Below are 13,463 nucleotides of genomic sequence, written 5' to 3' on the forward strand. Positions count from 1 at the left end.
CAATCACAAAAGAACTCACATGATATGTACTCACTGATTAGCAGATATTAACCCAGAAACTTAGAATACCCAAGGTACAATTTGCAAAACACATGAAACTCAAGAAAAATGAAGACCGAAGTGTGGGTACTTCACCCCATCTTAGAATTGGGAACAAAACACCCATGGAAGGAGTTACAGAGACAAAGTTTGGAGCTGAGACGAAAGGATGAACCATCTAGAGACTGCCGCACCGGGATCCATCCCATAATCAGCCTCTAAACGTAGACACCATCGCATAAGCCAGCAAGATTTTGCTGAAAGAACCCTGATATAGCTATCTCTTGTGAGGTGATGCCAGTGACTGGCAAACACAGAAGTGGATGCTCACAGTCAGCTATTGGATCGAACACGGGACCCCCAATGGAGAAGCTAGAGAAAGTACTCAAGGAGCTAAAGGGGTCTGCAACCAAATAGGTGGAACAACAATATGAACTAACCAGTACAACCAGAGCTCATGTCTCTAGCTGCACATGTAGCAGAAGATGGCCTAGTCGGCCAACATTGGGAAGAGAGGTCCCTTGGTCTTGCAAACTTTATATGCCCCTGTACAGGGGAACACTAGGGCCAAGAAGTGGGAGTGGGTCGGTAGGAAATCAGGGGTGGTGGGGGGTATGGGGTCTTTGGGATAGCATTTGAAATGTAAATGAAGAAAATACCTAATAAAAAATTGAAAAACAAATCTTCCAATCAAAATAAAAAGCCCAGGACCAGATGAACCCATTAGTTTAGTGGAAAATTTTATCAGACCTTCAAGGAATACCTAATACCAATAATCTTCAAAGTATTCCACAAAATAGAAACAGAAGGAACACTACCTAATTTGTTCTTTGAAGCCACAGTTATGCTGATAACAAAACCACACAAAGATCCATTGAAGGAAAAGACCTTCAGACCTAAAGAAATTAAAGAAATGTTCAACATTCTTAGTCATCAGGGAAATGCTAATCAGAACAATCCTGAGATTCCACCTCACACCAGTCAGAATGCCTAAGATCAAAAACTCAGGTGACAGCAGATGTTGGCTAGGATGTGGAGAAAGAGGAACACTCCTCCACTGCTGGTAGGACTCCATGATGGTACAACCACTCTGTAAATCAGGCTGGTAATTCCTCAGAGAATTGGATATAGTACTACTGGAGGACCCAGCTATACTACTCCTGGGCATATACCCAGAAGATTCTGCAATATATAATAAGGACACATGTGCCACTATGTTCATTGCAGCCATATTTATAATAGCCAGAAGCTAGAAACAACCCAAATGTTCCTCAACAGAGGAATGGATGCAGAAAATGTGGTACATTTACACAATGGAACACTACTCAGAGATTAAAAACGACTTCATGAAATTCAGAGGCAAATGGATGGATTTAGAAAATATTATGCTGAGTGAGGTAACTCATTAACAAAAGACTACACATGGTATGTACTCACTAATAAGTGGGTATTAGGCAATGAGTATGGAATATCCATGATTCAACTCAAGGACCACATGAAGCTCAAGGGGAAGGAAGATCAAAGAGTAGATGCTTTATTCCTACTTATAAGGGGGAACAAAATATCAAGGGAAGTAGAGTGTAGGAGGAACTTGGGAGGAAGAGAAGAGGAGGAGGTGAAAAAGAGGGAAAGAATCAGGTATGGGACAAGATATAGGAGATGTACAGAGGGTCAGGAAATTCAATAGTTGTATAGCAAAGGGGAATGGGGAACTGGGGGTAGCAACCAGAAAGTTTTAGGAAAGCAAGAGCCTCCCAGGATTCCACAGGAATGACATTAGCTGAAATATCCCACAAAGGGGAGGAAGAACCTGTAGAGACCATATCCAGAGGTTAGGGATGCCCCCCACCCCACCCCAGGTTGAGGCATGAGGTCACCCAACCACCTCCAAAATTTTAACCCAGAATTGCTCCTGTCTAAAGGAAATACAGGTACAAAGACTGGAGCAGTGATTGAAGGAAAGGTCATCCAGAGACTGCCCCACCTGTGGTTTGTCCCATATACAGTTACCAAACCCAGACACTGTTGCTAATGCCAAGAAGTGCTTGCTGAGAGGAGCCTGATACAGCTGTCTCCTGAGAGGCTCTGCCAGATCCTGATCAAGAGATATGTATAGGTTTGCAGCCAACCATTGAACTGAGCACAGGGACCCCAATGGAGGAGTTAGGGGAAGGACTGAAGGAGCTGAAGGGGCCTTACCTGGCATCAACAGTAATGGAACCCCTTGGTCCTGTGAAGGCTTGATGCCTCAGTGTAGAGGAATGCTATGGTGGTGAGGCTGGAGTGGGTAGGTGGGTCATGAAGCACCCTCATAGAAGCAGGGTAAGGAGGGATTGGATGTGGGTTTGCAGAGGGGAAATCCAGAAAGGGATTAACATTTAAAATGTAAATAAATAATTTAAATAAAATAAAAGTATAAAACCTTGACCATAAGATGCTTACATGGTTACTGAAAGAGATAAGACTTTTCCTAAATTCTAGAATGGCATACATAGGTACACAGCTCTCTGCAGGATCATGGTTGAATGGTTGCTCTGAAAAGAATTGAGACAGTCCTAAGTTTTCACTTGGTTACTGTTGAACATTTATTTAAGTGAGAAAGCCAAAAGCAGACTCAGGCAGAGCTGTAATATTATTGGCATTGAAGACACTTGAGGAAACCTATAGCCAAGTACTAGCTGATCTATATACTAGCAGAGCAGAAACTTCAGTGGCCATACCTCAAAGTTAATTCAAGATGTATTAGAGGGGGCTTTAACATCCCAACTAAAATTATACAAGCAAGAATATTGACAATGAGTTCTTAGCTACAGCATCGGAACTGTAAACGCTGAGTTGTTTTTTTTTTAGAAACTTAAAAGCCTCTGTACTTCACTGTGTACTCTGCAGAGAATGATCAGATTGGTCACAGAATACAACAAAAATACAAACTAGTAAAGGTCTAGCTTCCACAGGATAAAGAATTTTCAGAATTCAACACTATGAATGTAAACAACATGTTAAGAGTAGGGAAAGAATTTCTATACATACATCTCCAGGGAATAAATACAAACTTTAAAGGATGTTCAGTACCATTAATCACAACTCAACTCAAGAGCCACAGTGAGATACTATTTCAAATGTCTCAAGATGTTGTCAAAACCGAAAAGAAGTGTTGGAATGGATCTAAAACAAAACAAAACAAAACAACAAAACAAACAAACAAAAAACACACAACCTGCAGTGAGACTAAGTGGACCCAAGAAAGACATGAATAATGTTAACAGTTGAGAGATGAACATATGTCTATATACAACTATTCATGAATGCTTACTTTTAAATTAATTATACAAAACAATCATTCACTGGAAAATTTGTACATGCCCATGCACCAATGAAAATGTGCTCTATTCTTATATGTATTCATACAATATAATATCACTCAAACATAGTGAAACACCAACAGTTTTCATTGTATAGGTAAACTTGAAAATGTGTTGAGAGAGATCCTGCATCAGGGACCCAGACCTTAGAATGAGTGATGTCCATTAGAGACACTATTCTAACCTGAAAATCCATAGCGTAGGCCCCAACACCCCTCAGAGTTGTTTCCTGATTCTATAAACTGAGGAGAGAACTTTCAAGTTCCAGTGTTTCTAGCATGTGAAAATCTGTTTTTTCCCACAGTCTCATGTGCCTCCTCCTCCCTGCCCTGCCTCCTGACAGGACCCCAAGGAATCTTTTAGTTCCATGGGACCTGACATACGGCGTGAACATATTCCTGAAGCATGGTTTCCTCACTCATAGCATTCCTAAATTACCCCCAAGTGCTCTCAATCACAACATCAGGCTCTCATGGGGCTGTGAAGCTGTTGAGTGCACCAATGGCTGCTGCTGCTGCACCTTACCCCCTTGCTGCTTTGCATAGCTCTTTGCAGCTGTTCTGTTGTAAGCTTCCCAGTTGATGCCTGGGAACAATCACCTCTTACACTTTGGGAGGCACATAGCATATTGGCCCAAATTTTCCTGAGGCAACCTGCTTCTTTATCTACCTGGGGACTTTGTGCCAGAGCTTTCTGCAAACTATCTTCACGAAGTTCTGGTGTCCATGATTCCATGGCCTCGCTCGTGTGCAGATTGTGTTCAGTCTGGATTTGGATAGGCAGGGCCCAATGATTTTGCTGAGTTGGTGCAGGTGTGTGTCACTTATTTCTATGTATGCACTTACTGCAAAATCCCCCCCAAATGACTCTGTATTGTGTCAGAGATGAACTCAGCCAGCATTTTCACCAGTGACTTACTGACACAGGAACGGGACTCAGGAAGTGCATATGAACACACAGGCTGTGATCTAAAGCAAATCTCTCTGCGTGGTGGAGCAGTACAAGAAAAGCTTCTGCCATGCTGCTCTGCTCACTTGGAACCTTGTCTGAAAGCATTCTTGGCGGCTTCAAAGGAAAGAGGCAGAGTTTAACATTTGAGTGAACTTGTTCCGTGCGATCTATATTCTAATCTTCCTGTAGGTCTCCAACCCTTCTCCTCAGGTTAACCTACCTCAGGAGCACTTCTTTCCACAAGCAGCTGCACACCCTTGATATTGGGCTCCAGGAGTAGGAGGATAGTTCTAAAGGGCTTGCTTTCCTTATCTGAGCACTGTGAAATTACAGCTTGGGAGAAATAGCACTTCTTAGTATTAAGAGTAAATTTACGACGACAGTTTCCTTCAGAGGGAGAATAACAAGCCTTCTGTACCAGCACACAGGTGTTCACAAATGAGACCACTGGCTTGAGATGGCTGTGTCACTACACATTAGCCTTTCAGGGGAACAGTGTCAGCATGTATAACTGCCCAAATGTTAAGTTATGGGAAAGCTGGGATAAATAAGTACCATTTATTGTTATTATCAGTAGGTTACAATCACAGTGAATTTTAACTGATCTTCCTTGAAAAGTAATGAGTGAGGTGTTGACACTCCTAGTTTAAACCTAGGAATTAGTCTCTACCAGCTGAAGTCATGTGTCCGCGGTACCACACAAAGCAAATAATACAAAAATGGAACACTAATAAATTTTGACTCTATTTATATTCCTAACTTTATTGAAATAATGAATAAAATAAACACAAGTAGAAAAAAATATTAAGTCTTTTCAGAAATAGTATTTGAAAATTATCTCTTTCTGTATAATTGCCAGATTTGAATGTCATGAATAAAATGCTTGACACAGAGAATGGGAAGACAAAAAAAGACCATGAAGAATACCATGAGACATACCTGGATCTGATTCTGTGCTACAGATCTACATACACAAATACCTCCAGGAGAGAGCTAGTTTCCCAAGAATGCAGAAAAGCCTGTAAGCGCAGGTAAGACCACCACTGCTATTTGGAGGAACCCTCAGGACACAGGAACTGAGGGGCAACCTGGGACAGGAGCAGTCTGGTTTCTGTCTGCACCCCAGAGTTGACCTTGTGCCATGGCTCTCCAAACCTAAATTCCTCCTGAAGAGAACTGGTCTCCAAGGAGACTGACACATTGCAGGAGGGACATAGCACAGTCAGAAACAGCAAGGACAGATAACACCAGAGATAACATGATGGAGAAAGGTAAGGCCAAGCACACAAGCAACAGAAAACAAGATTACTTAGCACATTCACAACCCAGTACTCCCACAACAGCAAGCCCTGGTTACATCAAAACACCAGAAAAACAAGACTCAGATTTAAAATCACAACTCATGATGGTGATAGAGGGTTTTAAGAAGGACATAAATAGCTCCCTTAAAGAAATACAAGAGAACACAGATATACAGGTAGAAGACATTAAAGAGGAAACACAAAAAGTCCCTTAAAATTACAGGAAAACACAACCAACCAGGTGAAGGAACTGAACAAAACCATCCAGGATCAGAAAATGGAAATAGGAACAATAAGGTAATGACAAAGGAAGACACCACTGGAGATAGAGAATCTAGGAAAGAGATCAGGAGACATAGATGCAAGCATCACCAACAGAATACAAGGAATAGAAGAGAGAATCCCAGGTGTAGTAGATACCATAGAAAATATTGACACAACCGGTAAAGAAAATGCAAAAGCAAAAACTTCCTAACCCAAAACATCCAGGAAATCCAGGACACAATGAGAAGATCAAACCTAAGAATAATATGTATAGGAGAAAGTAAAGATTCATAACATAAAGGGCCAATAAATATCTTCAACAAAAGTATAGAAGAAAAGTTCCCTAACCTAAAGAAAGAGATGCCCATGAACATACAAGAAGCCTACAGAACTCCAAATAGATTGGACCAGAAAGAAATCCCTCCAATCACATAATAATCAAAACACCAAGTGCACAAAACAAAGAAAAATATTAAAAGTAGTAAGGGAAAAAGGTCAAGTAACATATAAAGGCAGACCTATCAAAATTACATCAGACTTTTCATCAGAGACAATGAAAACTAGAAGATCCTGAGGAGATGTCATACAGACCCTAAGAGGACACAAATACCAGTCCAGACTACTATACCCAGCAACACTCTCAATTACCATAGATGGAAAAAACAAGATATTCCATGACAAAACCCAAATTTGCATAATATCTTCCACAAATCCAGCCCTACAAACTATAATAGATGGGAAATGCCAACACAAGGAAAGAAACTACACCCTAGAAAAAGCAAGTAAGTAAGAAATTAATCTTTCAACACACCCAAAGGAAGATAGCCACACAAACATAAAAATAACATAAAAAATAACAGAAAGTAACAATCACTTTTTCTTAATATCTCTTAACATCAATGGACTCAATTTCCCAATAAAAAGACATAGTCTAACAGATGGGATACTTAAAAAGGACCTTGTATTTTGCTGCATAGATGACATGCATCAGTGTCAAAGACAAACACTCTCTCAGAGTAAAGAGCTGGAAACCAATTTTCCAAGGAAATGGTCCCAAGAAACAAGCTGGAGTAGCCACTCTAATATTGGATAAAATCGACTTTCAACCAAAAGTCATCAAAAAAGATATGGAAGGACGCTTCATAATCAACAAAGGAAAAATCAACCAAGAAGAACTCTCAATTCTGAACATCTATGCTCCAAATGCAAGGCCATCCATATTCATAAAAGAAAATTTACTAAAGCTCACACAATAATAGTGGGGGACTTTAACACAAAACTCTCATCAATGAACAGAAACACAAATCAAACAGAGACACAGTGAAACTGACAGAAGTTATGGACTAAATGGATTTAACAGATATCTATAGAATATTTCATCCTAAATCAAAAGAATATACCTTCTTCTCAGCACCTCATAGTACCTTCTCCAAAACTGACCATATGATTGGTCACAAATCAGACCTCAATAGATAAAAGAAGATTGAAATAATCCCATACCTCCTATCAGGTCACTACAGATTAAGGCTGATCTTCAAGAACAACAAAGACAACAGAAAGCCCACATACACATTGAAGATGAACAATGCTCTACTCAAAGTTAACTTGGTCAAGGAAAAAATAAAGAAGGAAATTAAAGACTTTTTAGCATTTAATGAAAATGAAGGTACAACATACCCAAACTTATGGGACACAATGAAAGGAGTGCTAAGAGGAAAACTCATAGCTCTGACTGCCTCAAAAAAAAAAAAAAAAAAAAAAGAAAAGAAAAGAAAAGAAAAGAAAAGAAAAGAAAGAAAAACTGGAGAGAGCATACACTAGCAGCTTAGCAGCACACCTGAAAGTTCTAGAACAAAAAGAAGCAAATATACCCAAGAGGAATAGACAGCAGGAACTAATCAAACTCAGGGCTGAAATCAACAAAATAGAAACAAAAAGAACTATACAAAGAATCAACAAAACTAGGAGCTGATTCTTTTAGAAAATTAATAAGATAGATAAACCTTTAGCCAGACTGACCAGAGGGCACAGAGACAGTATCCAAATTAACAAAATCAGAAAGGAAAAGGGAGATATCACAACAGAAACTGAGGAAATTTTAAAAATCATCAGATCCTACTACAATAGCCTATACTCAACACAACTGGAAAATCTGGATGAAATGGACAATTTTCTAGATAGATACCAGTAATCATAGTTAAATCAGGATCAGATAAACTATCTAAACTCTACCATTACCCCTAAAGAAATAGAAGCATACATCCAAAGTCTCCAAACTAAAAAAAAAAAAAAATCCCAGGTCAGAGGGGTTTAGTGCAGAATTCTATCAGATCTTCAAAAAAAGACATAATACCAATACTTTTCAAACTATTACATAAAATAGAAGCAGAAGGAACACTACCCAATTCATTCTATGAAGGCACAATTTCGCTGATACCAAAACCACATAAAGATCTAACAAAGAAAGAGAACTTCAGACCAATTTCCCTTATGAATATTGATACAAAAATACTCAATAAAATTCTTGCCAACTGAAGAACACATCAAACTGATCAGTCATCATAATCAAGTAGGCTGCATCTCAGAGATGCAGGAATGGTTCAATATATAGAAATCAATTCAATCCAGTATATAAACAATCTCAAAGAAAAAACACCACATGATCATTTCATTAAATGCTGAAAAGGCATTTGACAAAATTCAACATTCCTTCATGTTAAATGTCTTGGAAAAATATGAAATTCAAGGCTCATACCTAATCATAGTAAAAGGTATATACAGCAAACCAGTAGCCAACATCCATCTAAATGGAGAGAAACTAGAAAAATCCAGCAAAAATCAAGGACTAGACAAGGCTGCCCCTTTTCTCACTATCTATTCAATATAGTACTTGAAGTTCTAGCTAGAGAAATTAGATAAGAAAAGGATGTCTAAGGGATACAAATTAGAAAGGAAGATGTCAAAACATTACTGTTTGCAGATGATATGATAGTATATTTAAGATGATATGATAGTATAATTTAAGTGACCCCCAAAACTGCACCAGAGAACTCCTACATCTGATAAAGAACTTCAGCAAAGTGGTTGCATATAAAATTAACTCACACAAATCAGTAGCTTTCCTCTATTCAAAGGATAAACAGGCTGAGAAAGAAATTAGGGAAACAACACCCTTCACAATAGTCACAAATTATATAAAGTATCTTGGTGTGACTATAACTAAACATCTTTATGAAAAGAACTTCAAGTCTCTGAAGAAAGAAATCAAAGACCTCAGAAGATGGAAAGATGACCCATGCTCATGGTTTGACAGGATTAATATAATGGCCATCTTGCCAAGAGCAATATACAGACTCAATGCAATCCCCATCAAAATTCCAACTCAATTCTTCATAGAGATAGAAAGAGCAATTCTCAAATTCATCAGGAATAACAACAACAAAAAAACTCCAGGGTACTGAAAACTATTCTCAACAATAAAAGAACTTCTGGGGAAATCAGCATCTTGGACCTCAAGCTGTACAATAGACCCATAGTGATAAAAACTGCATGGTATTGTACAGTGACAGACAGATAGATCAATGAAATAGAATTGAAGACCTAGAAATGAACCCACATGCCTATGTTCACTTGATCTTTGACAAAGGAGCTAAAACCATCCAGGAAAAAAGACAGCATTTTCAACAAATAGTGCTGTTTCAACTGGCTGTCAACATGTAGAAGAATGCAAATTGATCCATTCTTATCTCCCTGTATGAAGCTTAAGTCCAAGTGGATCTAGGATCTTTATATAAAACCAGACATGCTGAATCTAATAGAAGAGAAAGTAGGGAAAATTCTTGACCACGTGGGCACAAGGAAAAATTTCCTGAACAGAAGAACACCAGTGGCTTATGCTCTATGATCAAGAATTGACAAATGGAACCTCATAAAATTGCAAAGCTTCTATAAGGCAAAGGACACTGTCAATCGGACCAAATGGCTACCAACAGATTGAGAAAAGATCTTTATCAACTCTACATCCAACAGAGGGCTAATATCCAATATATACAGAGAACTCAAGAAGTTAGACTCCAGAGAACCAAATAGACTCCAGAGAACCCATTAAAAAAAACAGAGCTAAACAAATAATTCTCAACTGAGTAAACTCGAAGGACTCAGAAACACCTAAAGAAATGTACAACACCCTTAGTCACCAGGGAAATGCAAATTAAAACAACCCTGAGATTCTACCTCACATCAGTCAAAATGGCTAAGATGAAATATTCAGGTATCAGCAGATGCTGGTGAGGATTCGGAGAAAGAGGAACTCTCCTCCATTGTTGGTGAAATGCCATTCTGGTACAACCACTCTGGAAATCAGTGTGGCGGTTCCTCAGAAAACTGGGCATAGTACTACTGGAGGACTCAGCTATATCACTCCTGGGAATATACCCAAAAGATTCTCTAACATGTAATCAGGACACATGCTCTACTATGTTCATAGCAGCCATATTTATAATAGCCAGAAGCTGGAAGCAACCCAGATGTCCCTTAACAGAGGAATGGATACAGAAACTGTGGTACATTTACACAATGGAGTGCTACCCATCCATTATAAACAATGACTTTATGAAATTCACAGGCAAAACGATGGAACTTGAGAATATCTGTCTGAGTGAGCTGACTCAGTCACAAAGATCAAACATAATATGTACTCACTGATAAGTGCATATTAGTCCAAAAGTTCAGAATGCCCAATATTAAATTCACAGACCATATTAAGTCTAAGGATAATGAAGACTTAAGTGTTGATGCTTCGGTGCTTAGATGGGGGAACAAAATACTCACAGGAGGAAATATGGAGACAAAGTGTGGAGCAGAGACTGAAGGAAAGGTCATCTAGAGACTGCCTTACCTGGGGATCAATCCCATATACAGCCATCAAACCCAGAAGTTATTTTGGATGTGGGAATTTGCTTGCTGATAGAAGCATGATATGACTGTCTTCTGAGAGGCTTTGCCAGAGCCTGGCAAATACAGGGGAAGAAGCTTACAGCCAACCATTGGACTGAGCTCAGGGATCCTAAATGGGGGAGTTGGAGAAGGGACTGAAGGAGCTGAGGTGGTTTGCAGCCCCATGGAGGGAGCAACAGTGTCAACAGGCCAGTACACCCAGAGCTCCTGGTGACTGAACCACTAACCAAGGCATACATATGGAGTGACCCATGGAGCTGGCCACATATGTGGCAGAAGATGCCCTTGTTGGAGTCAGTGGGAGAGGCCCTGAGGGTGTTCAATGCCCCAGTGTAGGGGAATGCCAGAACAGAAGGATGAAAGTGGGGGAGGAGAGATGTGATGGTGGTTTCTGAAGAGGAGACCTTGAAAGGGGGAAAAAAAAGAATACCATGAGAAATGTGAACTTCTGTTTTTAAAATTATGTTCCTTACTGACAAAGTAAAGTTGGAACCACAGCACAAATCCAGGAAAAAGGCTAATGCTGGGAGAAAAGTTAGGAAGATCATTCCATGATGAGACTAAGTCCAGTGTTCACCTGAAACAAAGTTCCTTGCTAGAAAATAAAAAGGTACCAACAAGAGAATTAGGGTGATGGACCAATTACAAAACACTAAAGTGAATAATCAACACAATCCTTGCTAGTGGGTTTACAGTGACAATAGAGAGGAGCTGTGATTTATATGTTTGTGTGAGCAAAGTAGGTTGTAGCATAAGCAAGGGAAGTCTGCGTTTAACTGCCTGTGCAGGGCAGATTAGAAATAACTGGGTTTCATGGGCTACTGAGATTGAGCTCTGCCTGGAAGATCTCTTCCCTGATTTAATTTTACCTCTTCACAGAACATTTAAACTAATCCTTTTTGGACATGGATTATAAATGCAGTGATCATATGTAATATTTTTAGGATCCTCCTGACAGTAGATACATTTATTTTCTTAACTAGTTTAAAATATGGTATGAGGTAAGGGTGCAAGTTTAATTTTCTCTCTTTATTGATACCATGGCAATTTGTTTAATAATCTATTATCTTTCTAATGGCATTATCAGATACTAAGTGTTGGATACGTGTAGGTGTGGTTCTTCAATTTGTGCCCTGTATCAGTGCTTCTAGGATTGGAAAACATCAACATTTTAATGATTTCTTTTTATCATTTAATTGGTGTCCTATGGTTTCATTGCTGTGAACAGACACCATGACCAAGGTGACTTTTATAAGGACAACATTTAATTGGGGCTGGCTTACAGGTTCAGAGGTTCAGTCCATTATCAAGGGAGCATGGCAGCATCCAGACATGATGCAGGAAGAGCTGAGAGATCTACATCTTCATCTGAAGGCACCTAGGAATAAACTGACTTCCAGGCAGCTAGGACAGGCCCAAAGTGACATACCTTCTCCAAAAAGGCCACACCTACTCTAACAAGGCCACACCTCCTAATAGTGCCACTCCCTGGGCCAAGCATATACAAACCATCACAACTGGGGATGAAAACTTTTAGCCATTTTGCTTACAGTTTATAAGTTTCGGAATAAATTTTAAAATTGTGTTTCTATTTAAATATAGAACTTTTAAGCACTCTTATTGTTCAAAACCCAAAGACTGAAGGGTATTCAGTGAAGATTTTTCTGTTTTTGTTTGTAAATCCTCCTAGATCCCATGACAACTTCCAAACTTTCAACTGTTATGTCAAACATATTCTAGGACATTGTTTCCTTGCATAAAAAGAATGACTTTAAAAGGTCCCTTTGACACATAACCATATTCCTGAAAAGCAATCATTTTAAAATATGAGCAGCTTTTGTTTCATGGTGCAGAATCTAACCTAGAGCCCATATATGCTAGGCCACTGGTTTACTGTTGACACAACTTCTGGCCTTCTCAGTCCATATTATGGATGAGTATGATTCATTTAACTGGTCCTCTATGGATGGACAGTTGGATTCCAAAGCCAGATGAAGGACAGGAGAGCACTACCCATATCCAGGACAGTTCTCAGAGTGTATGGCAGCAGTGGGGTCACTCCTTACTTAAGTGAGGAATGGGCCTACTCAACTGCATAGAGACAAATGCCATGTCATGATAAAGCCTTTTAGGCTCTGTTTCCCCAGCAGAGAACTGGCTTGTCATAAATCATGTGACCAGCAGTGTGCTAATCTAACTGATATTCTTTGAAAGTTCCTATCTCCTTGAGCAAGCTTTTGTATGTGTGTGTGTGTGTGTGTGTGTGTGTGTGTACACACACATAGATATATACTGTATGTGTGTGTCTGTCTTCAATAAGGTTTGCATATGCAAATTAGGTACATGTTCTCTTGTCCTTTTACCCTCTCCTCCCTGTGACTCCAGCTATATAAACCAACCCTGTCATTTCAATGAATGAGCTGTCCTCTGACAGTCTTCTGGGTCATCTTTACTTGCAGTACTCACTGCCACCAGAGACCATGTTCTCTAGCTCCTGTGTATCCTGAGACCACCAGTGTGTATATCAGGGGCAGAGGACTCACAGATAATCTGCTCTTATAGGCAATTACACTAAGAAAAGTTTTAAGTA

At 39.4% G+C, this 13,463-nt stretch overlaps 1 pseudogene; it reads right to left on the reverse strand.

Moving 5' to 3' along the window:
- Nucleotides 1-5,035, reverse strand: part of LOC110302382 — a 12,242-nt pseudogene extending 7,207 nt beyond the window's left edge.
- Between the last annotated feature and the right edge of the window lie 8,428 nt (nucleotides 5,036-13,463).

The sequence above is a fragment of the Mus caroli genome, chromosome 9 (genome assembly GCF_900094665.2).
Source record: "Mus caroli chromosome 9, CAROLI_EIJ_v1.1, whole genome shotgun sequence".
Taxonomy (NCBI): Eukaryota; Metazoa; Chordata; class Mammalia; order Rodentia; family Muridae; genus Mus; species Mus caroli.